The sequence below is a fragment of the Meriones unguiculatus genome, chromosome 7 (genome assembly GCF_030254825.1).
Source record: "Meriones unguiculatus strain TT.TT164.6M chromosome 7, Bangor_MerUng_6.1, whole genome shotgun sequence".
Taxonomy (NCBI): Eukaryota; Metazoa; Chordata; class Mammalia; order Rodentia; family Muridae; genus Meriones; species Meriones unguiculatus.
The window spans coordinates 11,052,099-11,079,543 of record NC_083355.1 but is presented as its reverse complement, the minus strand read 5'-3'; the positions used below and the strand labels follow the sequence as shown (position 1 = coordinate 11,079,543).

At 39.1% G+C, this 27,445-nt stretch overlaps 1 protein-coding gene across 3 annotated transcripts in view; it reads left to right on the top strand.

The window, feature by feature from the left end:
* Kcnj16 (potassium inwardly rectifying channel subfamily J member 16) overlaps nucleotides 1-27,445 on the top strand; it is a 56,797-nt gene that overhangs the window by 7,227 nt on the left and 22,125 nt on the right. Inside the window, exon 1 of one of the 3 annotated variants that reach the window (XM_021634267.2) lies at nucleotides 21,592-21,912. The exons of the other annotated variants lie outside the window; for them this stretch is intronic. The gene's annotated coding sequence lies outside the window, so the exon portion shown is untranslated. Of the gene's footprint in view, nucleotides 1-21,591; nucleotides 21,913-27,445 lie in introns of those variants that run through there. 3 annotated transcript variants of the gene reach the window in all.

Sequence of the window (27,445 nt, the reverse complement as noted above, 5' to 3'; positions counted from 1 at the left end):
GGAAAATATCATTAGGAATCATTTCATTGGCTTTTATTTTTTATCGCTCACAGTTGGTTTTGTTATAAGTCTCTGGGTTATCCAGCCCCTGGGTCATGGCCCTCCCGGTAATGTCAGGTGTGGACTTTCCTTCATGGTATGGGTATCAAGCTGGACCAGTCATTGATTGGCCATTTCTACAATTTTTCTGCCAACTTTACCCCAGCACATCTTGTAGGCAGGGCAATTTGTAGTTTTGTGACTGGGTTTAGCTTTAACTAATGTAACTTGATCATGAGAAAGTAACTTTTCTTACATGAGGTGAAGGACAAGTTAATGTAAAAGGCACTCATGGACCTGCCCTCCAACACTGCTTCCATACTATGGAAGTATGTTATGTATTTTAACTGCCATTCATTCCTCTGTGCCTGTGTATACTGTGTTATGAATGCATAGGAATCCTGCCTCTGAATAGCTGTGTTCACAGGGGTAGAAGACTAGAAGGTTCTATGAGCACTGTACAGTAAAGACCATCTCTCATTCACATCATCATAGCATTTGAATTTTTAGTAAGAACAAAATGTCTAGTGTGAATAATAATCAATTGAAATGAGTTTGTTATAAAAACAAATACATTTTTGCTACTTTTTTTTTTACAAATTTTATAGATTTTATACTATATAATTTACATTGTATGTCTCCTCCCTGTTCAATACTGGCATTCATTAAAAAGTTCTAAGACTGGAATATTTTGAATCTTTCATATTATAGTCTGATAATCTCTAGGGTTTGGGATTGAATTAAGACTAATGTATTCAGTTTTTTTCCTTCATATGAAGTCATGTTTATTTAATAGAAAAGTTTGAGAAAGCATCAAGTGAGGGTGTAGTTTGTTTTATTTATTGTGTGTGTGTGTGATTGTGTGTTGTTTGTGTGAGGAGGATGTGGGCTATCTTATATTACCCACCCCTTATCTTATTCCCTTGAGACAGTCTTTCACTGAACCTGTATATAGGCTGGCAATCAGCAGGCCTCAGAAAACCTCACATTTCTTCCCTACCCCATTGCTAGGATTCAAGACTTACCAGCAGCCATGCTTAACTTTTTACATAAGTTCAATTAATCTGAACTCAGCTCCTCATGCTTATGTACCTTTCTTTCCAATGCAGGATGCAGTTTATGAGACAAATTCCCTAAGCTCAATTAGTAATTAATTACTTAGCTGGTTCTGCCTGCAAATATTATCCATTCATCCAAGAGTTTGACCAGTCTTTTTACAACTGTATTTTCATCTCATCTACAATGAGACAGGCCCAATCAATGGGTATTCCTGGATGTTCTTCCTCTATTTTGGGAAAAGAATCCAAAATACCATCATAAAATAAAGTCTGTGAATTTCAGGGCTCTTACCAATGAAGGCAGGACAGTGAGTTTGCTGTAGAAGAACTTGGTAGCTATAGTTGGCTAGCACCTAAAGGACACAGCAATTTCTGGGAAGCTCATTAGGTAGGAAATTTAACTTTCATCACTCTTGAATTATAGTTTGAGTTATGTTTACAGGTGACACCATGAAATCCTTCCTGGATTTGCAACTGCAATTTGAGACAGTGAAAGAGTATTACAAATTATTAGCCCAACATTTGTTTGGGTCAGAACTGGTTCAACGTGCAGGTTCAACTTTGCAGGAGAAAGTGGTGGCTAGTCGGCACAAACGGCCTAAGATTAATAAGTTACTCATATAAATTTAGGCTTTCTGGGAATAGCAGATTGTTGCATTTCCTCATGACTAAAATTTTATTAGTAATGATATTGAGGGGAAGATAAGATTGCATGATTTGTTCTAGGGTTTTATGTGGTTAGGGACTATTCGGTGCAACAAGTAAGAGCATAGCAAATGGCATTGTCCAGACACACAGACCCAACAAAAACCAGACAGAGTCAAAGTGCCAAGTGTTTATGCTCATGAAAATTAAGAATATTAAGCCTTAGGACACTGTTTTTACCCTTTGAATTGCTGCAGACAGAACATGTTTGTAGCTTATCCTGTGCAGATGTGACTGCTCATGCTTGCTGCTTGTAAGTGTAAATAGCAGACACTTATTTTTTTTAACTTTGTGCAATCATTTTTATTATTTCATTACTTAATTCAATTTATATCTCAGTCATAGGTCCCTCTCTCCTCTCCTCCTAGTCCCATCCTGCTTCCTGCATTTCCCCTTCCCTATACCTCAGAATAGGGGAACCCCCTACCCAGACACCCCAGCTCATCTATTCACGTGAGGACTGAATCCATCTTCCTCCCGTGTGGTCTGCTAGGGCAGTCCCATCAGGGGGAAGTGATCAAAAAGCAAGCAACATAGTCCATGTAAGAGATATCCCCACTCCCCTAATAGTGAGCCCACAAGAAGCCTAAGATGCCCATCGGCTACTTATAAGTAGAGGATCTAGGTCCAGACCATGCATTGTCCTTGATTGGTGCTTCAGACTCCATAAGCCTCTCTGGGCTTCAATTCATTGGCTCTGATGCTCTTCTTGTGGAGCTTTTTGCCACCTCTGGTTCCATTTATTCTTCCCCTCTCTTTTCCAGTAGACTCTCTATGCTTCGTCTGTTATTTGTGGGTCTCAGTATCTGTTTCGAGCCATGGCTGAGTGGAGCCTCTAAGAGGACAGCTCTCATAGGCTTCTGTCTGCAAGTGTATCAGAGAATCATTAATAGTGATAGGGGCTGGCTCTCTTCTATGGGGTGGGTCTTAGGGTTGGGCCTGGCATTGGTGATACAGTTCCTCAATCTCTGCTCTCTCTGTCCCTGCAGGTCTTGTAAGTAGGGTAAATTTTGGAATGAGACTTTTGTGGGTGCAGGAAGGCACTGCTTCTTTAATTATGCATAGAATTTGGCTGTCATCCACTGATTCAGCTTGTAGAACAGAAGAGGAACACAGGAAGAGCAAGCTAGCGGTAGCACAGCATTGTGTCCTAGGGATAATGTTGTTCAATAACAATGTCTTGCACTTGTGAGCATATATAAAACCAGTGCCTGTTTAATCTATGAAATGCTGCCTTGATAACTGCTATATAGTGAGTGCAATTTTGTGGACATGATTATTTATATATCAAAGTACCAGTGTTCAGTAACCATTTTGCTACCCTGTAGGCAAATTGCTGTTTTCCTGAATTGAGCAACTGTCATTTCCTTTTCTTGTAAGTAGGTGTAGAGTGACTCACTCTGTTGGGTAATGAGGGGTTAAGATTACACTTTCAGTTCCTAGCCTTTGGAGAAGTCAAACATTTGTGAATGAAGACAGGTTCATAAAAAAAGTACAATGCCTGGGATGTTAACAAGCTTTAAAGGGGATGTAATTTTTTGTGTTACACCTTAGAGAGAGTTATCTGCCTGATTATGAAGAGCCTACCCAGTTTGGAAAATGTGAAACATTCAGCATGGTTGGAGTATAGGTCCCTGGTGTGAGGACAGAAGCAGAAAGAAAGGAGTCTTTCTTTGTGCAAATAATTATAGAATCCTGATGGCTTTCTACACATAGATACATAGCCCGAGTGAAGCCGTTATTTCTAGCTGACACTAGAACCTGATGATGTAGGGCAAGCAGATGGAAGGACCAATGGATGTGAAGGGGAAGAAGGCAATGAATCAAGATCAATGGTGATCTGCCAATGCCATTAAAGCATCATGATTAAGTCTACATTGTTCTCTCATGGCTTTAAAGACTCCAGCTTGATAACGAAGGAGGAGCTGGAGCCACAGCGGTTGAGGGACACTGGTAGGACCCATGGACATGCACCACGAGTGTGCTTCAGTGAAGCAATTACATCTAGTATAATTGTCACAGCCATGCCCTATGGTGACCTTTTGATGCAGGAAGAATGAAATGGTTGCTTCTCTCCTACCCTGCATATGAGATGTAGTAGATTTCCTATAGTCTGGGATAACTGGGAACCTAACTGTGAAGTTTGCAGGAAAAGGAATTCTAATTCTCTACTACCAAAGTTTGCATACACCTAAATTCAGAATAAAAGAAAGCAAATGAATAACATATAGTTTTTTAATTTTAATTGTTTATATTAATTACAGTTTATTCACTTTGTATCCCTTTTGTATCCCCCCCATCCCCTTCCAATCCCATCCTCCTTCCATCTCCTCCCATGCCCCTCTCCAAGACCACCAATAGGGGAGGTTCTGCTCCCCTTCAATTTGACCCTAGGCTATCATGTCTCATCAGGCCTGGCTGAATTGTCTTTCTCTGTGGCCTAGTAAGGCTGCTCCCCCTCAGGGGGAGGTAATCAAAGAGCCAGCCACTGAGTTCATGTCAGAGACAGTCCCTGTTCCCTTACTAGGGTACCCGCTTGGATACTGAACTGCCAATGGGCTACATCTGTGCAGGAGTTCTAGGTTATCTCCATGTGTGGTGCTTCAGTCTCAGAAAAGACCCCTGGGTCAAGTGTATCAAAGCAGATGCTGAGGTTCATAGCCAAACTTTGGGCAAAGTGCAGGGAATCTTATTGAAGAAGGGGGAGATAGAAAGACCTGGATGGGACAGGAGCTCCACAAGGAGAGTGACAGAACTAATGCATAGTTTCTGAAAACACATAGTTGGCTGGATGGTAGCAGTGTCATCGTGCTCTTGACTATAAATGAGAGTAATGCAAACTCACAAGACTCGAGGCTATTAAATTTCTAATGAGTTTGCTCTTAAATTGCTTTCATTTTCAAAGATGAAATGCTGGGGAATGAATCTGTCCTAGATAATTTAATGAGCCTGGATTCTTAAGATTGCCCTGTCTCTCTCTAGTCATATCAATTGGTGGAATCATGGTGCTGAATGGATAGCAACCGAGCAACTCCATTAACCATGGTCCTTTGCTTTACATAAGGCACATTATGCTTACATATGCCCACATTACAAAGTCACCATTTACTTTCCTACCATGTTTATACCCTTTATATCTACTTTAGGAAACAAAATCAACAAAGGTATATTGAAAACCTTACCAAAATTCATTAGCCATTGAAACACAAAAACAGGAAGTAGAAAATGCGCTCTCAAAATATGTCAAGTCCACATAATGGAAATGAGTTGCTTTTATGAGCTCTAAAGATTGTCTTTTCTATTTCTGTTTTATTTTATTCAATTGAGTCTGACAAAACTTTTTATTTAACCTTTATCCCAGTTTCTTTCATGCTAATATTATCTAGTAGGGAAGATTTTGTGTATTTCAAGATTCAGTATTTCCTGATATGATAACAATAGTGTCCAATTAAATGAAATAATTTACTAAACTATTTTATTTCTGTATCCCAAATATTCTGTCACTCACTAGTGAAAAGAATATATTTTTGAACATTTTGTTAAAAATAATAGACTCTGTGGAGATGGTTCAAAACTGTTACCTATAATCAACAAAGGAACAGCTATGAATTCATAGCAGAAATTATATTTTGCAATTAGTATTTATTATGTGCTTAATTGACCAAACATTTTGTGCACCATTATAAGTGCTTTGAAATACTGACTCTTCAATCGTAAAGGTAGACTTTATTATTTATGAGGAATGGGCATGGAAGAGCAATGGATGTTCCGAATGTCACACATGTGTTACGCTAAGTGATATAGCTGAGTGTGAGTGGGAAGCTCTTTCTCCATGGTATACAGCTTTAGTCACGAGGCTTTACACTCTCTGGATGCGCAGTTTTCATGTAGCTGTATTTGTGTAACTTGCCGGGGATGTTAAAAGCATTTGTACTTGGCTTTACGTGTTCTCTTGAGAGGTGCAGGTGCTCTGAGTCGATGAGTACAGTAGGGTGCTTGACTTCATCCCTGCTCTAGGCTTCAGAGTATTCACCGTATTGTATTGTTCTGTTTTTCACTCATATTAGTTCCTATGTGACGGTGTAACTAAATACACTGCAGAATAGATAAAAAATAAAGAGAGAGAGAGATTATTAGTTTGGGCCTTAATTTCAGAGAGTTCCAGTAGAATCATGCAAGAGCAGTTCCTTTTGTGGCAGTGGCTTCATGTGGAGGCTGCTCACATCATAGTGGATGAGAAAATAGATTATGACAGGCAACCACACTAGGCAGGCGATCACCCTCGAAGACCTACACCCACTGACCTACTTCCCCCAGCTGGGGCTCATCTGTGTTTCACAACCTCCCTAAATAATGCCACCATCTGAGAAATGATTGGTCAAAACATTAGCCACGAAGGGACACTTCATTTTCAAACAGTGTACACCAAATATTAAATAGTGTGTACCCTACTAAGAAATTCAAGTGAAAACAAAACAAGCAGATCAGAAATAGAGGAGACTTTATCCAACAGGTACAGCCTCTAACGTACCAGAATAGGGCTTGCCATTTACATCAAGAGCTAATAACCGCACACAAACTTCAACAACACAAATCAATGAGAATTTAGACTCACTGAGCAACTCTACGTGCACAAGAAAGCAATGTTTCATCGATGTGGAAAAATTCACTGTTCCTTGCACTCCTAATGATGAGTGCCAGTCTGATGGACTGAGTATCAAATATTGAACTGGAACACCATTTGGGGATAAAGAAGTGAGCAGAAGAGTCAGATTCAGGACTGGTTTGTGAGTTGCTTAGTTCAGAATGAGAAGTTCCTCCCTAATCCAACACAACGTTAAAAGCACACGAATATGACTTTGAAGTTGCTGATTCCAGGTCTTCACCGTGAGATTTTCATAAGAAAGCAAAGGCAAACATTACTTTCTATCTTTACATGGCAATTAGTTAATGGAGCTGAGCAGTGGTACACAGTCACCTGCTAACATTTTGTGTGCCACTGAGTGCACGAATCCTATAGCTATGACCCAGAGTATATTATCCAAGACTTCATATTGATGTTGTTTTCAAAGTACTGCAGACAAACGTCTACAAAAGAAAAGGCACAGTTTTATTGAAATATTTTCAGAGTGGCCAAAAACGATAGCACCTAGGAAAGCAAGCAGCCCAAAGTCTAACTGTTGCTAAAGTCTACTGTTGATGTAGTTATAACATCACCGCAGGGGGAAAATGAGGATGTTTATATTTTTCAGTTGAAAACAAGTATTATTGGAAAAGGCACCGTGTAGTCTTACCCTGGAAACCATTAGTTCTGTCATTTTAAAGATGACACAACCTTTGAGGGTCTAATAAACTTCCCTGTCATTTCCTTTTACGTCATCTCAGCTTTTAAACTAAAGATCAGTTCCTTTACTGGCATTGTGTTGTTTTTTTTTAGGGTCCATCTCTAGATTTGTACTGTTTTGATTCCTCCTGAAAATAGCACATGGTATTTGGGGTAGCATGTTGGGGCTTTGAAAGTTCTTTTACACTGATTGGCACATTTTAGGAAAATGACATTATGACATTTTCATACACTTATATAATCTTTTTAATCATAGTCATCCTGTTTTGCTCTCTCTTGTCTCCTCTCACTTCTTTTGCCCCTCTGACTAGTCCCTTTTCTATTTCATGTCTCTTCGTGTGTGTGTAATTCAATTAAGTTAATTAATTTCATTAGGGTTGCTTACAGGAACACGAGTGAGGGGTTGCTCATAGGAGCATGAACAACTTAACAATACCTGCACTTCTGAAGAAAATGGCTCTGATGCCAAGAAGCCATTATCTGTCTTTAGATCCTCAGGTAGGACTATGGTCTAGTAAGTCCTGTCCCTGCTAGCAACCATGAGCTTGACCCATTTTGTATCAAAACAACTTAGGGTTAGAAATCTTAACTGTAGTGCTGGGAACACTAATGATCAGATTAATTAAGTGATATGATGGTATATCACAGACCCAGGAGCTCGAATTACTGTATCTCCTTCTCTTTCACTTATCATCTAAACACGACAGTGCCTTATCCCCTTTGATAAAGAACCCTTACAGGTGAACAGACACATGTTGGTGCTGCCCCAGGATGTTGTATAGATTCAGAGCATAGAGTATGCTCCTTGTCAATGAGCTATGAGCTCTAATTTAGCAGGTCTCAGTGTGAGGCAGTATTAGCCTCCTGTGGGAACTTGTAGGAGATGCAGATTCTTAAGCCCTAACCCGGTCATCCACAATTCTGGGGACAGAGGTTAGCACATATGTCTAACAAACTCCCAGCAAGAGTGTGGCACACACTGAAGTTTGAAAAACAGGTGTAGGACAAAAAGGTACCTTTACAGAGCCTGGGCTGTCTTTGGAAATTGGGGCGATGGCACCCATGCCACAGAGCTCTCAGGAGGATGGAGATGCGGTTAGGAAGAGAAAGATAGCCAGCCAGCCTGATAGAAATGAAAACATTCCCAGGGTATTCAAGTTCCTTGCAAGGATGAATTCTACTGAATTCTTTAAATTTGGTCTCTATGGGGGAGAAAAGCAAGATGGTGCTCTGATCACCTTTCTTGGATGTAGCAGTATTTCTTAGCTTGGAACTGACTGTCAATTCTAACATATATCTGGGTTACCTATGCTCACATTGTCTGTATTCAAAGTCGTTAGTGGCTGCCATTAAAAAGGAGGCAAATAAAGTTCATTGATCTGTGCCTTTGTTTTCTTTCTTTTCTTTTCTTTTTTTTTTTAACACAGGCACCTTGGGTGTGGGGGAAGTATGAGCAAAATGTGACCTTTTACTACATCACCTTTATCTAATGTGCTATTTTTGTGATTCTAGCTTTTGTATTCTGACAGTTTTTGCTCAACAGGCTAATTTTAGTTTCCCGGCTTGAATTACCTGCAATTTAAAAACCAAAATATGAGTTATTAAGCTAAACATCCTCATTTTACCAAAGATTACAAGTTTAACTAAAAAATTCTTATCAAAAAGGATAGTTAGTCTTGTTTCCCCTAAAATTCATGGGAGTTTTTAATCTCTTCTCATCCAAGCAGTTACTGTGCTTATCTGTAGCCCTTGCCCTTCAATCAGCAACAGTGTTAATTTTATTGGCATTTTGAGGGGGTCAAATAGAACAGTTCAGTACAGTAAGTAATGTTGATAGTTGGAATACAGAAGCACACACACACACACAAATAAATCAAGCCAATTCATGTTTCTGGCTCTTTCTTTCTTTCTTTCTTTCTTTCTTTCTTTCTTTCTTTCTTTCTTTCCTTCTTCCTTTCTGTCCTTCTGACTCATCTTTCCAAAGGCAAAGAAGGCTTGTTAAATGCCAACCGTGCATCATGTTTTGTGCTGTATGTTAAGGACCACGTTGTGTCATTTATGTGTTCCTTTTAATGGGAGGCATTCCATAACATCAGCTGGAGGTGGTGAGCTATGTCAGCTGGCTGTCTAAGCTTTTGTTTTTGAACTGAGTCGTATATTATTTATGTAGTAGTTTTTGATGATCGGAAACTAGAGCAGTTGTTTTTTGTTCTGGCTCATGTGTTAAACAAACACTCTAAGTCTCTCCTGCCACATCATTTTATTAATTTCAGTTGCACTCTGAAGTGATATTTCTGACTTGGGGATTACAGTGTCCAAATTACTGGAGCATAAAACTACAGGGCTTCAGTGACTTTGGTAGTCTACAACCTGAGGGCATAAGTAAGTTAAGTAAGTTTAACTTGCTGGGAATGAGGGGAAATATTTATCCATAAACCAGACTTCTAACTACATGTAACAGTTCTTTCTGATCTCTGTTTATCAAATCTATGTGTAGATAGAGAGATGAAAGCTTCCTACTCCAATATTTACAGAGAACACACAGTGCTGAATGTTTTGACTCTATACTCCCGTTATACTGAGGACAAAGGAGACTATGACAGCACTGACATGGTAACTCTAGAAACACTTTTCCCTGTCCTTTTGGATCAGTGCTAACTCCTGCCCTGCTGCTTTGAAGGAAAAGGCCCTGGGAAGGGAAACTGGTAGAATCTACCTCTGCCTGGTCTCAGCTGGCTGGGTCACTGTACTCAAAGAATGCTGCCCCATCGTTTGTTTGAGCACTTAGCCTTTAGACTTCACTCAGAATTTAATCACTTATTATCTTCTGTCAAAGTATCTGTGACAGTGAAATGGGGCAGGCGATCTGGGCAGAGCCTGTTTTTTCTGCTTCTGAGCAAAGGGTACTTGGAGAAAAGCTGATGTCAGTGATTTCATGACTGAATGGGGAAATTGTTCTGAGGTGCTTTTTTTTTTTTTTCTTTTTAAAGAAAATTCTGCAGGCCTGAAAGGTCTAAGATAAGAGGAAAGTCCACCATTGTTCATTCTCTCACAGGCCTCTGATGACTGGGAAAGTACATCATCCTTGTTGCTTGTTGGCTGGATGAAATGGCACACAAGTACTTGAGCAATTGAGGTCAAGAAGCACTTAGACTTTATTTTCCCAGGTACTTTTTTGTCTGGCTTAAGTTTTAATTTACAGTTCTATGAGGCAACTATACTGCACATTGGGTATGTTCACCTAACATCGTAAAAATTGTCTTAACTCCTAGGATTTCAGGCAAATGCAAGGACATCTATTTTGACCCTCTGAAAATTCCCTCAAATTATATATATTTAGAAGGGGTTAATGACGCCATGTGGCTTGAACATGCTATGTATACCACACAGACCTAAAATTCATAGAAACTCACCAGTCTTTGCCTGTATAGTACTGAGATTAAAAGCTTACCCCACACATGGCCTGATATTTTGTTGTTGTTTTGATAACCCACCAAGTTTGATTATTGTAACCCATATGTGTGTGAATGTGGGACAACCTATTTCATTTTTCATTTTATTTTTAGTCAGGTTTAATTGAAACTAGAACAGGCCTTTACAGGTGAATTCAAGTCAGTGACTAGATTGTCTTCGTGCAGAACATCAGTCATGGTGGACCAAATCCCAGTCAAATGAACCCATCTTAACCTGAGACTTGAGAACATGTACAGACACACCTTCTACATGAGGCCATATTGGGTTCAGTTAAGGGCACTTACAGCTCTTGAGAGGACACAGGCTCAGCTCCCAGCATCCACATCATGGCACATAGTTCCTGGGGTTCCTACCCTCTCTTCTGGCTTCTGAGGACACTTACATATGGGGTGCACATACATATATGTACACAAGGAAATCTTATGCAGCCTCGTATTTTGCCCCTCTTCAACTTCCCCTATATGCCTTATTTTATTTTACTGTTTTGAGACACTGCCTCAGTACATAGCTCTGGCTGGCCTGGAACATGCTATGCATGGATAGCATGCTCCTCCACTTTATGGGTGAGAAAAACACCCATTAGCACAAAATAAAAATGGAAACAAATCTCGAATAAGTTCATATTCATAGAAGTAAATCCTAAGTTCGTGGTAAGGTAAGATTAGATGGAAACACTTCTTTTCTTACCTTTGGCTTGGTTTATTCTATTTTCACCAAGAAGGACAGTAGCTCTTCAGTAACTCTCATAACTATCTGAAACTGGTTTACTGTCAATAAGTCAGCTTCATTCTGGTGATAAACAAAATGGAAGGACATGGACTGAGGGAAAGACAGAATAAAAATGCAAATAAAAGGAACAAATGACCAACCATTTGAGGAACACGGAGCATTCTCTTAAATAGTTATCCTATAAACAAAGAGAAAATGGTGATTTGAGTTTTGATGCAAGAATACGTGACTCAGATTTTCTCCCATAACTTCCTACACAGATGGCATTTCGAAGCTTCCTCTATATTTTCCATCTGCAGCCTAACGAGAAATAACAATAGCAACATTCGCATGTGCTTAAGGCTTTAGAGAACATCAAAGTGGGCTCCCAGGAGTGCTGCGTGGAAACCCGACTTAAGCAAGTCTGTTGGACAAAGCTGTATTTGGGTCCTAATGTTCCCGGCAGCAAAAGTAGACAATAAGGGAACTAGCAGAGGACAGAATATACCAACAATAATTTCTGACAGAGCATCCACATGGATTAGTCTGCAAGTCAGAAGAAATTAAAGACGTTGAAAGAAGTTGATGGTAAAGTAAAAGAATAGATGGTTTGTGGTGACGCCACCGTGATGGAAGAAAACTGAGCCTTGAAGGACTGAAATGAACACTACCATCCACTGTATGGATTTACTAGTGAAAAAATTATTCAGACCCAAATACAACTATCTCAAAGCTGGAAATGGTAAAACAGATTTTCATGACTTTTGTGATTAAAATCCTCCAGCTGATAGATTTCATGAAGCTTAATGCATGATCCTCCACAGGTTTTAAAAAAATTGGGGCTGTTATACAGGATAACTCTTGAAAGCAACTGCAAAGTAAGCAAATTATGTTTCCAACAACATGGCGTGTTGACACAGTAGCGTCCTGAGAAACGGCAGGAGCTACTACTTTTCAGATTTTACATGGAGGGGGCAGCTCTGACAATCCATTACAAATAGCCTAAAAAGCCCACTGCAGCCTTCATAGCAGCTTTCCCCAAATTGCTAGAATTAGAACAATGACTCCAAGATACTCTAACAATTGCCTCTCTTTTCATGCACAACACACACAGAGACAGAGAGATGATGCTTCTAAACCAAATTCACAGAAGCTCTTACTTCTGCCCCACCCAGATCCAGCTTCCTCTGTCAACACTTACCGATCAGAGCATGCTTGATGACCTCTCTCCCCAACACACACCAGTACCCACCTCACTGATGAAGCTTTCCCAAGCCTGTGCATACTTTTTCAGCTTTTGCCAAATGAAAGTACTACCTGCTTCTTTCAGGACATCAAGGTGTGAATACATAACCTCTGCTTGTTTTGATTTGCATGATCTTTGTCTACCTTTGAAGGCTATTATGCTTCCTGCACAGAAATACATAAACGAGAGATTAACTCTGACCAAGTAACAAAGTAATTTAGGGCCAATTGGATATCAAATATGGCATCGATAATTTTGATAGGCAGATAAATGGTTGAAATTGGTTTATCTTTAGAAAAAGATCCCTGTGGACTAGCTGAGGTCTGTGATTATTTGGTGTTTGTAGGCTCAGTTGACTTTCTAGAGATCTCAGCTTCTTTGAGTTTCCTGCACGCATCATTATTTGAGAGGTTATTTGTAGAACTACTCAAAAATAATAAGAAAGTCACCTGCAAATAACTACTTGGCTCTATTTATATTTTTAATATAAATAGTATTAATATATTTAATATAAATAGTATTTAATATAAATATTAAGAATGTAATATTTCTGCTCTTTGATAACTTCATCCAACCTATCATAATCATATTAACCCTCTACTACTTTCCCTAACTCTTCTTAGATCCAGCCCTTTCTCCCTAAGGCCTATCCTCTGCTTTATGTCTTTTTTTTTCTTTTTTCTTTTTTTTAAATAGGAGACTGTCTCAAAGCCTATATGCTTGTCCTCTGGCTATTAGAATCTTTGGGCCCTCTTTCATCCATGATTTCAGAGTCTTAAAAGGTGTAGGGGCTGTGCTGTAAATGTAAATAGAGGGAGAAATCCCATGGTCAGTTATATTGTTTGGATGACTTCAGTTCAGTTTAAGTCAATAATTTTTGTTCATTATGAGGCATTGAAATATTGTATTAATATTAATATTGAAGTCTCGTGTTGCTCATATAAAAATGGCATAGTGACCTTGGTACTTAGTATATGAGGTTTCTTAAGAAAGAACACATAATTTCTGCATATCAGTGACCCAACTTCCAATATGAAGCATTCACTCAAATAAATAATAGCTGTTCTGATTTATATTATTGTCATTACATGAAAACCCATGCTTAGATCTTTTGATGTGACTCATTCAGCGTTCAGGGTTAAGTCATGCTAAGACCTGACAATTCCCATGAACTGGATAATGTGTCAGGTTTTACAAGGTATCAGACGAGTCTGCTCAAGAAGATCATAGTATTGAATGATATGTAGAATAAGCATGCTGTGCTCACAATTCAAGCCAGGAAGACTCTTAACCATACTGCAGACTAAGTCTTTGAACCAGCAGGGTTTGATATTATGCTTCCGAGGGTTTGTTCTACTTGCGCTTTCTCTGTGGCTTCTATCGTTTGAGCAGGTTGTAGGTAATATCCCCATCAAGATGTTTAGATATTTGCTTTACTTTTTGGAGTGGAGACAAACCTAAATTTGGAATACACTATTCCAGAAGAATAGACAAGCACAGCCAACCAGAGTCAAGCATTTCCTGAGGCACAAATCTATTCTCTTTTGCATCCTACAGCAATTTAACCTATACTACAAAATACACATTTTGGAAACATGATGCATGCACATTTAAGTTCTGAATCAAACAGAAGAATTCCTTGGCATTTTACGTGCATTATCTACAACTGTGATCCCAGATACTAGTAGCTATTCATTCAATCTCAAAAGAAACATGAACTCACCTGGGTGTAGGAGGGGTGTATGGCTTTTTTTTTTTTTTTTTTTTTTTTTTTACTCAATTACAGTTTCCCCACAAAGGACAACATCATTCACAGTGCCTTTGAGCTCATGCCTCTTCTCTGATCAAAGACATTGTGCCTCAGGGTCTCTAGCAATCACTGTTGGAACAGAAGGATTGTGATAACTTCATTGTTCTTTTCACAAAGGCTAATTTATGGTCAATCTGGAAACTGAAAAAGGAATGAGTGATCTATTAAAATTCACAAACCTGAAAGTGTTTAAGATAAGAAAATAATATCATGTATGTACTTCATGCTGCTCAGCCTGTGGGTAAGATGGCGTTCTCTTCCTTTTATACCCTAGACAAACTTGCAATTGCAATATGATAGTTCAGAAGCACAGAGAGGTCTAGACACAACAAGCCCTAATTTATTAAATGTTCTTTGTTCTCTTTTGAACCCCAATACCTTTCAAGACACCGACTCATGCCTTGAAATGCTTTTTGTAGGCATTCTCAATCAAGTTCCTTGGAGTCATCTGGACTCTCATCACATCCTCTACTCTCTCTGGCTTTCCACTGCCTTTTTCTTCTGCCTCTATTCCCTATTCTGATTGCTGTGGATCCCATAGCTGACTCTCAAGAATCTCCAAAATTTGTCTCCTTGTCTTTATTCTCTAGAGTTATGCACTACTCTCCTTACTCATGTCTCCATCTCTTGTGTAATCAGCTTAATCATTCTCCTAGACCCAGAATCTTCAATGCAACTTCAATACTTTGTCTTCAGGGCTAGAGAGATGGCATGATCAGTAAATTGCCTGGTCTGAAAGCATGAGGACCTGAGAGGGGGTCCCTGGAACTCACATAGAAAGCTAACTGATCAGATTTGTAACCCCAGTACTGCTTGGGAGAAATGAAAAGACAGGTGAATTCTTGAAGCTCATTAATCACCCAGCCTGGTTAACTGTCTCAGAGTATAAAGTGGAAAACAATTAAGAAAGACATCTGATGTTGAACTCTGGCTTAAATATAGACAAGTGCACAAAGCCACAGGAATGTCTACATACATATATCACTCACCCACACACACGGATGCATGCACATACAACACACACAGACACACACACACACACACACACATTTTACATCATGCTATTTAGATTGTCCTAGTTTTCTGATCAAAGCCTTTCATTCTGTGTGAGAATAATCCTAACAGTTTAGGATGATTTGCCCAATGGCTGCTCACCACCTTAGCTCTCTCTAATATTTTTGCCATTAACTGATCGATAGAGGAAACTAAATAGACACGCTTCTTTTTCCTGCTGATTCATATTCAGGGCTCACCTCGTTTGTCTCCCTTTTTTTTTCATTCAGTGTAAAGAGAGGAAGGGTGTGAGTTGCACTCGTGGGAAAGCATTACTTAACAAGTAGCTCATGGAGAGCTGATACGCTGGCAAGCAGAAGCAAACACATCCACAGCTTTTAAGAATGGAGGAGCTGCTCCAGAGTGGAAAAGACTCAACATAAAAACAAGCTTAGTCATAAGGAGGTGTTTAAGTTCAATATGGATTTTCCATAACTCTTGAAAAGGGCTTGAACATTAATTGAATTTTATGGAAGCATGTTAAGGCGCTAAGATCAATCATAATTGTGTGTGTGTGTGTGTGGTGTCACTCTTCACAAGACAAGCTTCTTACAAGTACATCCAGTTCTTATTAAAAGTTATTTCTTTTTCTTTCCCCAAATTCCTTCCTTAAAAAAAAATAAAGTTATACCTTAATGCCACATGACATTCTGTAGCCCCATAACTTATCTTTGTGCATTCCCCTTTTACCTTTATTAACAATCCAATGGTTGGGAATTACAGGCATGCACTCCTGTGTCCAACTTATGCTATCCTTTAAGAGGCACCCTTAAGAACTCATGAAGACAAACTAAAGCCTCAGCTCATAAGACCCAATTGTTCAGATCTCTTATCAGCTCTTGCCCTAAGATCACACATTTTTAACTTAAAGTCAGCCATGATTGTAATATACACAACACAGAAACTGAAGAATGACTTGTGACTGGACATGACTCAAATATTTACACCACAGAAATCGAAAACTTTACAAATCAGCTTGTCTTGTATTCTGTAAGAGAGTCAGTTGTTAAAATAGACCAGAACAAACCTGGCATTGTTGCTCAGTGGTAGAACATTTGCTTGGTATGATCAAGGCCTTGAATTCTGTTGTCAGTGCTATGTGGCCTTATCCACACAGAATAAATTGACCATATAACCATCATTGGTACCTGCTCTCTTAATTAATTGTGACTATAACATTTATTCCATATAATCTCAATAACAGATTAAATGATTACTATGGATACTGACTTTGGGCATTTTTTTTTTCTGGAAGAAATGAAGGCTGTGTTCAAAGGTAAGCTATGACTACACGATTCTCATCTTTATTCAGCTGAAGAGCCAGTATTGGAAGCACTGCAAGGTTTGTTTTGGGGACAATCTGAATACAGGAGAGTTTGTGAAGGCTACAAGAAGGCACATTTTTATCTGAGCCTGAGGAAGAACTTCCTTTTTAAATTATGTAGAATCATAAAGCAATAAAAGAACATGTGGAAAATCCTGAGATCCTGGTCTATGAAAACTATATAATCAGGCACCAAGAGCCATTTGGAAAGGAAATTATAGAGGGGACTCGGATGATAAAATCTTGTACTAATACTCTCATGATTTATATAATATTTTGAATAATCTCAGGTCATCCCTTGATCTATCATTTTGTCAGCTCTCAGAAAGCCTTGCCTAAAACTGTGTGTGTTTGGCAGTGAGGGATACCAATCAGCTATTTAAAAATGTCACTCAATTTCTTAAATAAAAATCCAGAGTGTGTGGAGTACTTTAGTGTTTGGTTCTAAAATTAAATGTTGTCTCTCATCTGAGAGGAAGTAAACATCTCACCAGTGTCCTAGGCATGATTTCAGAGGCCAAAATCTATCAGAATAACTTCACTTGAGTACAGCCTGGCCAAAGGAAAGGAAACCTATCAGGAAAGAGCAAGAGGCTTGAGGCTCTTAAGTAGTGGGAAAGACATTCGGGAGGGGCGCCCTGTTTACTGATGAGAACTTTAAACACTTCCTCCACATCCGAGGGTAGCCCAGCAGCTAGAATAACAGGAAGTTCTCAGGCCAGCAAAACATGGCACCTGTGCAGTTTGCTTCAGTCAGAAGGGGCTGTTTCAGCAGGGGCTCAGACTGTGCGCAACAGGAACCACTCAAGCATTTTCACTGGATGTTAAAAATCAGGCTAAAGTGAACATTTCTGTACACGGTACTGGACAATGCTGAACAGGGTTTTGTTTTTGCCTTACTCAGTGGTCTTTAATGGGCTGACCACTGGGAGTTTGACCACGCTCCAGTGAATATATGGGCAACACAAATTGGACTTTTTTTCTTTCTTTCTTCTTCTTTTTTCTTGGGGGAGGGGGTGGCAGGTATCACAAGTGTGAGGAAATGGACATGGGAAGACTGGAGTGTGAGCGTGATCAGGCTGCATGATATGATATTCCCAAATAATCAAACACAGGGCTAGGTAAAGGCCAGTCGATGGGATACACGCTGACTTGCTGTGAATGAAACCATGTGTTCTATCCCCAGGACTGTACAAATTCAGAGCGGCGATGCTCATGCTGGTGCCATGCCTCTATCACTACAGCACTAGGGATGTGGAGGCAGGAGGATTAGAAGTTTAAGATTATTTTAAGGCTCTGTAGCAAGTTTGAGTCAAGTCTGCTATGCATGAGACCCTATCTCAAAGGAAATAAAAATTCCTTTGAAAAAGAGAATTACTATATACAAATCATGTAGTTTTTTATAGCTTTACCCAAAGTATAATTGGCAGTATTTTCAAGATAATTGTGTTGCATTTGCATAACTTTAATTATACCTGATGCTTCTTTGTCCATTCCTTCTGCTGTGTAAATTTTTTTTATCCCCCCCATTTCCTGTCAGTCTGTACATCACAGAAAAAAAAATTCCTCTCAGTCACCCAACTTCTTCTAGGTATACTTCTTTTTAGTCTTCCCATTAGAATAATTTCACAGTGATTCTGACACCATTTGCTTTGTTTAACACTGTTTTAACTATTTTGCAGCTATTATTTTATTTGCTTCTTCTAAGAACTATATGAAATATATATATATATATGCTTGGTGTTCAAACATATATATATGTATATATATACATATATATATAACTTGTTTAACATGATAAGCAAATTAAGTGTATCTATTTTAAGATCCTTAAAATCTTTCAATTATAAAGAAATCAGACAACTCTCAAAGCAAATAATTGTAATTATAAGAACAACAAACAATAAATGGGACCTCATGAAACTGAAAAGTTTCTGTAAGGCAAAGGACACTGTCCTCAGAACAAAACTACGGCCTACAGACTGGTAAGGATCTTAACCAACCCTACATCTGACAGAGGGCTAATATCCAAAATATATAAAGAACTAAAGAAGTTTAAAAGCAACAAGTGAAGTAATCCAATTAAAAATGAGATACAGAGTTAAAAGAGAATTCTCTGTAGAGGAATATTGAATGGCAGAGAAACAGTTAAAGAAATGCTCAATGTCCTTAGTCATCAGGAAGATGCAAATAGAATGACCCTGAGATTTCACCTTACACCCATCAGAATGGCTAAGATCAAAAATTCAAGTGACAGTACATGCTGGAGAGGATATGGAGAAAGAGTAGCTGTCCTACATTGCTGGTGGGAATGCAAACTTGTACAACCACTTTGGTTATCAATATGGTGCTTTCTCAGACAACTAGGAATAGCGCTTCCTCAAGATCCAGCTACACCACTCCTAGGCATATATCCAAAACATGTTCAAGTACACAACAAGGACATTTGTTCAACCATGTTCATAGAACCTTTATTCATAATAGCCAGAACCTGGAAACAACCCAGATGTCTCTCAGTGTAGGAATGGATACAGAAATTGTGGTACATTTACACAATGGAATACTACTCAGCAATTCAAAGCAAGGAAACCATGAAATTTGCAGGCAAATGGTGGGAACTAGAAAAGATCATCCTGAGTGAGGTATCCCAGAAGCAGAAAGACACACATGGTATATACTCACTATAAGTGGATATTAGACCTATAACATAGGATAAACATACTAAAATCTAAAGATGAGCAATTATGAATCTTTGTACTGTTCCATTTGTTCAGCTAGTTCTTCTGGCCTTTGAGAAATAGGCATTTAGCACTGACTCTATTCTCATCCATGTTTTAAATGAGTATATGATTTAGTACAAGGCTATAATTAATTTGTACATCAATAACAGGATTATCTTAATGATAATGAAAAATTGTGGGATTTACATTTTATAGTTTTTTACATGAATAAAAAGAATCATTACTTAAGGAATAAGAACAACATTTTCATAAGATGTAGCACTTAAAGAAGATATTGCGAATGAAATTATTCACTTGTTGCACACAGTGATTGGAACACTGATTTGAGTCTGATTAGAACATCAGACTGACTAGGAGAATCGAATGATGGATGACACTAATGTAAGTGCTGTATTCACTTTCCATGATTTTCCAATGAAACCATGGAAGTAAAATAAACATCGTCTTCATGTTGACCAAAAGACTTGGTTTTAAAACAAATGATACACAAGAGTCAGGACACCCACTTAATTAAGAAAATTAATCAACTGAGAACTTTTTCAGTGGAAATCATCACTTTTTAAATGATAGCCTGGGAGGCTCCACCCCTCTCCAGAAAGCCATTGGCATTTGTTGTCTAACTGGGAGAAAGAGGAATTCTTCAGAGGTGTCAACACAGGGTGCTTACTCATGCTTCAGCACACAACCCTACACCATACTCGGGCAAACCATGCCAATTAAAGCCAGCGGGTCACAAAAACCATGAAGTAAGGGGAAATGATGGGAAGAAGAAGAAGGATTTTTAGCAGGTGTGAGAGTGTAAGAGAGGGTGTGCACATGCAAACTAACTGATAGACGTGTGAAATTACCAAGGAATTAATGAAGGACAAACAAACAAATCTCTCTTTCTGAGAATGGCAAGCTGCTCTTCTTTCTTACATGCCTTTTCATCCATCCCACTTTTCTACTCCTTTTGGTCACAGAGCCCTGGGACAATCCTAAGGTCTCTTCTCTCTAACACATTTCCCACTGTACCTACTTGCTTTTCATCTAGTGCTTTCACTTCAAAATTGGGGACATTTTTCATCAAGGTCACCAATGTGGTATTTCACTGTCAAATATCACTGCTCAATACTGAGCTGTCATCCTTGTCTGACAAGGATGGCATTCCCTAGCCGCTGCCAAACTCTCATGCTGTACCGTACAACATTCACTTTGCATGAAATGATTCTCTCAGTTTCCTTTTGCGGATCCTCTTCCTCATTCCAACCTGAAATTTGGTTTTGTCCCAGGCTTTAGTCATGGAATTCTCTCTTGTAACTATTTTGGCTTCTTGTGCGGTTTCTTCCAGTATCCCTGAGTTCAAATGCCTAGCATAGCAATAACTTCCAGTCTGAAACTCTAGGCCATTGTGTTATCTCCCAATATATCCATTAGTTTGAGTAGAATATTCAGTTTACCCCAGCTCAGATTCCACTACTAAGTCTCACGTGTTAAAATTTCCTCTTCTCAATTTTCAGTGAATTTGCCAGCATTCACTTGTTTTATTTTTTAAAGTCAACATTTTCATGATTAATTATTCAAAATGATGAGAAGTCCTCATAATGAATGAAAACTAGACAATGAGTAAGTGACTCATTTTTTCTCTTATCCCCAAACTAATGAAAGCAAAGAAAACACACACACACACACACATACACACACACACACACACAAATAAAAGCAGCTTCTTGAAGAACTTGTAATGTCCTTGAAATTAATACCAAGGTTGTTGATAATTTTTTCTAGGGTCACCTACCACCTTGGAGCCCATGTGAAACGATGTTAGGCAAGAGGCTGTTTGCCTTTGGTATAGGGTTACACAGTCGGACAGGGTGTGTATTTCCACAGAAAACTCCACTGTGGCAGGAACAGAGAGCCCGCACATAAAAAGATCAGACTTAGATGAAGTTGTACCAGCCCTGGATGTCAGCATAAGAGGGTTCAACCTTCTAGGTCAATGTGATGATTAGGGGGCAGCATGTGGCTACTTGGTAATGTGAGAGATTCTTGTGACTTACCAGGGTCCTAGAGCTGCGATCAAAAGACTGAGTTGTAAATGAGGATGGAGAAAGGATATTTCTCCTGGCTTTTTTGTTTTCTGTCAGCCCCCGTTGGCAAGCATCTCTACCATGAGTAGGCATGGGAACCAGTTAAAGAAAGTGTCGATTCACTCGCGTAACGCTGAGAACTCTGGCTTTTGTCTGTGCTGAATGTGTCCGGAAAGGCAAAAAAGAGCAAGATTCTGCTGTGGAGTTTCTCATCTCCATGGTGGTTGGTCCTGACAGCCTGAGAGGGTGAAGTAGGAGAGCACAGAGAAAAGAGCATGCAATGTGTCTGCTGTAGTCGTGTTGAAAATGAAAAGCCCAAAGGGTCTGGCTCTGTAACAAAGGTAAGATCTTACTGTCATGTGCAAACTGATCCAAGCCTGGGTTACTTGCTTGCTCTTCTGTTCTCTTAAGCTCGTTCTTTCTGTGCAGAGGCCTTTGTTTTGGGTATCTGCCTCTGCCATGGCTATGTAGTCATGCTTTATTGCTACAAGGTCTATAACTGGGGATTCTTTTTAGCCAAAGGGAATGCTGAAGCAAACAAACTAAGAGTGCAAGTGCCATTACAGATTTCTTAAAGGGAAGTGACATTCAGAGAAAGAGACTAAAAGGGGAGCGAATATTGTTACTATTTATTGATGTGGCTGGTGTGAAAGATGTGAATCTTTAATTTCCTGTGCAAACAGGCATTCATAAAACAAAGCTATGCTGTATGCATTTGTCACCCTTTCATTGCCTCCAAGTGACAACAAAGGGATAGGAAGGACTTAAAGCTGAGATGAGTCATGCTTCTGCAGTGATTTTTGTCATAATTACATCTTCATAACTAAAACGAAGGGCACAAATTATCACTGAAATGCATATAAAAATCAGCTACTAAAATGTCTTTAGTGAGGAGTAATCCTCCAGCCCCCAAACATGGAATATACTTTTGGGATAAGAACATCACCAGGCTTTTAAATTTTTAATGTTATTTTCTTCTTAATTATTTTATTTCAATTTTTGTATCTGAGTGTTGCTATGGAGTAAATAGCACCTGGGCTATCTCAATTCTATAAGTTTTCATTTCACTAGTAGAAAAGAGAAAAGACACAATCAGAATAGAGTTTGACTGCCTGAAAATTCTAAGATTATATATAGGTGCAGGAGCATAGATTTGGCCATTAATTGTCTTAGTTACACAGAACATGAATCTTTGCCTTTCAGAAATTCCCTTTCTCTCCTCGATTGCTGTTGAGTCTTCAAGTCACTCTGAGAACCCAGAGGAAGCCGAGACAGTGTCTGCAGAGCTAATTGAAGCTTACCATCCAGTCAGCATTGTCAACTTATTAGCAGTGACCTTTCCAAGTTCTTTAGTTTCTCACCTCCTCCTTCAGAAGAGCCTTTAAAAGTAGCTGTCTCTAGATAATCTCTGTTGATATGGTACCTGGTACCTGAACTACACGGAGATAATTGCTATTAGAATTTTCGAAAGGAGGGAAGTTTTGATATAAAGAGTCACTTGATTTAATAGGTAAACTCGGAGTTATATTCCAACAAATGGCTCAGATCCAAGGAACATACTTTGTTTTGTATTTGAAAAAGTATCAGCTAATAGTAATGGTGTAATAGGGATGGTGGAACAGGAAAAAAAAGTAGTTCTATCTATTTATCATCTATCTATCTATCTATCTATCTATCTATCTATCTATCTATCTATCTGTCTGTGCCTGGCATGGTAGTGCACTCCTGTAATTCCAGAAATCTGGGAGGCAGAGGCAGGAGGATCACTGTGAGTTTGAGGCCAGCATCATTTACAAAGCGAGTCCAAGACAACCAAGGTTACACAGAGAAACCCTGCCTTGAAAAAGACAAAAAAAAAAAAAAAAAAAAAAAAAAAAAAAAGAAAATATCAACATTGCTATGCTGCTGCCATGGATTTTGCCCTTTGGTAGCTGTCTTCCACCCCTGGGCCTCACTCTGCTGATGAGCCCAGTCTCTGCGGCTAGTGATGCCACTGAGGTCAGCGATGGTATGTAGGGATGGGCTGGCATGAGGAAGAAACAGGGTCAGGTGCACTCAGAGCTGGGCACATTTTCTTCTGTGTAATGATGTAAGAAAGATTAACCGTTTTGTATTTTGATCTTTTAAGTTGGGCCACATCAAACCATCTGCTATTAGGTGAATCTCCCTGTGCCTTCTTCTTCTTTGCTTGTCATGTGGCTGTCTCATATCAACCCTTGTACTTACTCTTAGTGTACTATTTACAGACATTGACAGGACCTCTGTCATTCCACAAGGATATTGTGTTTAATTTTTATAATTACCTCTTTTTACGGGGTACGATAATTGGTGTGGGTTACATGAAGTGACTGATTGTGATGAGATTCAAATGGGAATCAGTCTGTGTTAAAATTAGCAATGTTTGATTTGACAAATGATGTATCTGGTGTGTCAGATGATATGAACATGACAGATCCCTCATAGGGCACAGATATATAAAAACAGAACCTTGTTTATTTACAATAGGCAGTAAGCCTAACCTCATAGGGGATCAGGGGCACCTGAAGTTCACAAGCTACTGGCCTATAATCATCTGTAGTTCTTGAGCATTTCCTATGGCATTATGTTTGTTTTATCTTGTTTTAATGCAGTCTCATTATACAGCTGCAACCGAACTAGAACCCAGAAGGTGGACCACATTGGCCTTTAACTGTTAGCAATCCTCCTGCTAACAGCAATCCTCCAAGTACTGAGAGAGTTAACATGTGCTACCATATATAGCTCCCTAAGTTTCCCTTAACAGTTGCTCAGAAAATCCCTCATCATATGTGAACTCCTTCTCTTCCTATTGTTGATTTGTTTTTAAGGTTTGAGCTACAGGCAGATCACAAAATAAAAAGGAAAACAAGTCAACTAAGCCGTGAAAGTCAACACTGATCAAAAGCAAAGATAGCATCCAGACATGAAAGGGAATGCCACTTCCTGTTGATATGACAGCAAGGTTCATAATTCTCCTTTTAAATCAGAAGATTCAAGATCCCAATACAAAGATGGAATCTTTGTGATAGTGTTTTATTTTTAATCCTCTTGAGCAGCTGTTTACCATTGTTCATCCCCTAATGCTGGAGTAAATAGTGCATGCTTGGGAAGGAAAACTTTTAGCATCTTACTGTTAAAACAGAACTTCAGAGTTACCTAGCCCAACTCCTTAACAAATGCAGGAAATTCCTCCACAAATCCTTTGGTTACACAAATTTCAAACAAATAGTCCCAGCATGGTATCTATTGTTAAAAATATCAGTGACAAAACATTGTTGTTGATATGGGTATTAAATCTCTAACCTTATAAATTCAGCAGGCAGTTCTTAGTCAGAGTAGCATCAGAAAATAGGGCCTCAGTGTCTGTTGCATAAATACATGGACTCACCATTTTTACATTTTTACATGTAAGGTGCCAGATCCTTGGAGCAGATGGTATTTTCTTTTTTTCTTCTAATTAATTTATTTTTATTGATTACAGTTTATTCACTTTGTATCCCAGCTATAGCCCTTTCCTTTATCTCTTCCCAATCCCACCCTTTCTTCCTCATGTCCTCCCATGCCCCTCCCCAAGTCAACTGGTAAGGGAGGTCCTCCTCCCCGTCCCTCTTACCCTAGCCTATCAGGTCTCATCAGGATTGTCTTCACTGTCTTCCTCCGTGGCCTGGTAAGGCTGCTCCCCACTCAGGGGGAGGTGATTAAAGAACTAGCCACTGAGTTCATGTCAGAGACAGTCCCTGTTCCCATTACTAGGGAACTCACTTGGAGACTGAGCTGCCATGGGCTACATCTGTGCAGGTATTCTAGGTTATATCCATTCATAGTCCTTGTTTGGAGTATCAGTCTCAGAAAAGATCCATTTGCCCAGATTTTTTTGTTTCTGTTGCTCTCCTTGTGGAGCTCCTTGTATCTCCCCCTTCTTTCATAAGATTCCCTGCACTCTGCCCAAAGTTTGGCTATGAGTCTCAGACTGCTTTGATACCTTGCTGGGTAGAGTTTTTCATTATCTCAGAAAATCTGAATCACCAAGTACAGAGTTTAGTTAATACTTATTGAGTGATTTTTTTCCTGAGAAACTATAAGGAAAATCCCAATGTGCCTCCATAGATCATCCACAGACCAAAAGAAGAATTACTTTCAAGTCTACAACAGTGAACCTATGAGATTTTGTAGTTACTTATAGGAATATGGGCAACTCAAAAGGCAGCTACACTACTGAGAGGTACTTTGAGTAACTCCACCAGAAAATCCCACCCCAATCAATTATGATTATTTGAATTTGAAGGAGGAGAGAGGCTTCCTGTTCCTTCTGTAGGGAATGTTAATAACTGTGATCATATGAGGTTCTCTTGTGGGTGATTACAGACACTCAGCTCTAAGACAGCAATATGCATGTCCAACCTAGAAAAAGCTGTTTCACTATGATGTTTGATAAAGATTTTCAATACAACAGTGTATATCTTTAATGCTTTCTTCTTCACTAATTCTTGTATTATATCCCACTTTTCATCTTTACCATTATGTAGACCTGTCTTAAAGAACACAATACCCTCAACAGACCTTCACATCTAAAATATTTCCACTTAGGCAACTTTTTATTATTATTTTCACTGGATCTTTGGTGTGGAACAAAAACTGGGTTTTTTGTTGTTGTTGTTGTTTGTTTGTTTTTTGTTTTGTTTTGTTTTTTTCTTTCTATTTTTGTTGAAGAGTTGCCTTGAATTTTCTGGGAAAGATGTTTTTCATCCATTTGCCATTGTTCATGTCTCACAGTTTATTTGTTCCACGTCTGGGCTGAACTCAGATGCACTCTTACAGACCAGTTTCTTTAATTCTCCTGCTTGTGACCTCCTCCAGTCCCTGCAGCTGAGGTCATTAAATCTCACATATGATCTTCCCACCTCTAGGTTCTTAGGTAGGATCTCCCCTAGATTCTTATCAGCAAGGCTCTCTAGCATACCACTCAGGATCAAACCAACATTCCTTGCAGCTAATTGTGTCCTGAATCTATCCCTAAATTATAAGAATGATGTCTCAAAACAAATTAACCACAATTTTGCCTCCAACCACTCCTTAGATCATAACGGCTTAAGACCATAGTGATGTCACAGATGGATGAGTGTGTCTCAGTGGTAAACTCCTTCATAGCACAGACCTTAAGTGATGGAATGAGAGGAGTTCTTCATACACCTTTTCTCATGATAGTTCCTGTTGATGCTGGAAAGACTACCAAGCTAGTTAAGCATCATTTTTGTATCTGGCAGAGGGAATGATATTGATGCCTGGTTCTCAGGGTTATTGGGAAAATTAAGCATGTTCCTGACACTGACAAAGAAGGCCCTCTGATTTGAGATCACACTTCTATAATCCCATTTCCCATATCTAATGATTCCAGTTACAATATTATTAGCAAAATGCCAGACCTTTGTTAATTTTTTTTAAAGCTCAGGCTGGCATCAGATTCATAATTCTTCTACCTCTCAAACATTGGATTACATGTGTGAGCCTCCAAACCTCACTCACTCTTGAGTCTTTATAAGTAGGACTGGTTCACCCTTGAGAGCAAAACGGAGAATGAATCAATGGCAAGATAAGACTGTGTAGTTTGAATGAATGCAGGAGGAAGTTTTATCCTAGTTGCTTCCCTCAGGATACTTGATGACATCATCCCCACGGAATTGTGTTTCCTATTGTGTTCATACGTTTTGGCTTAATTCCAAAGGATGTCCAGACACAAGAGGGCTTGCCTTTCATCCAGTCACTGAATGGGTAATCTCACATATGAAAACACTGTCCACCAAAAGGATGACCTTTTGGTGATAATGGTTCTCTTGGGACTGGGCTTCCTTTGGTCTC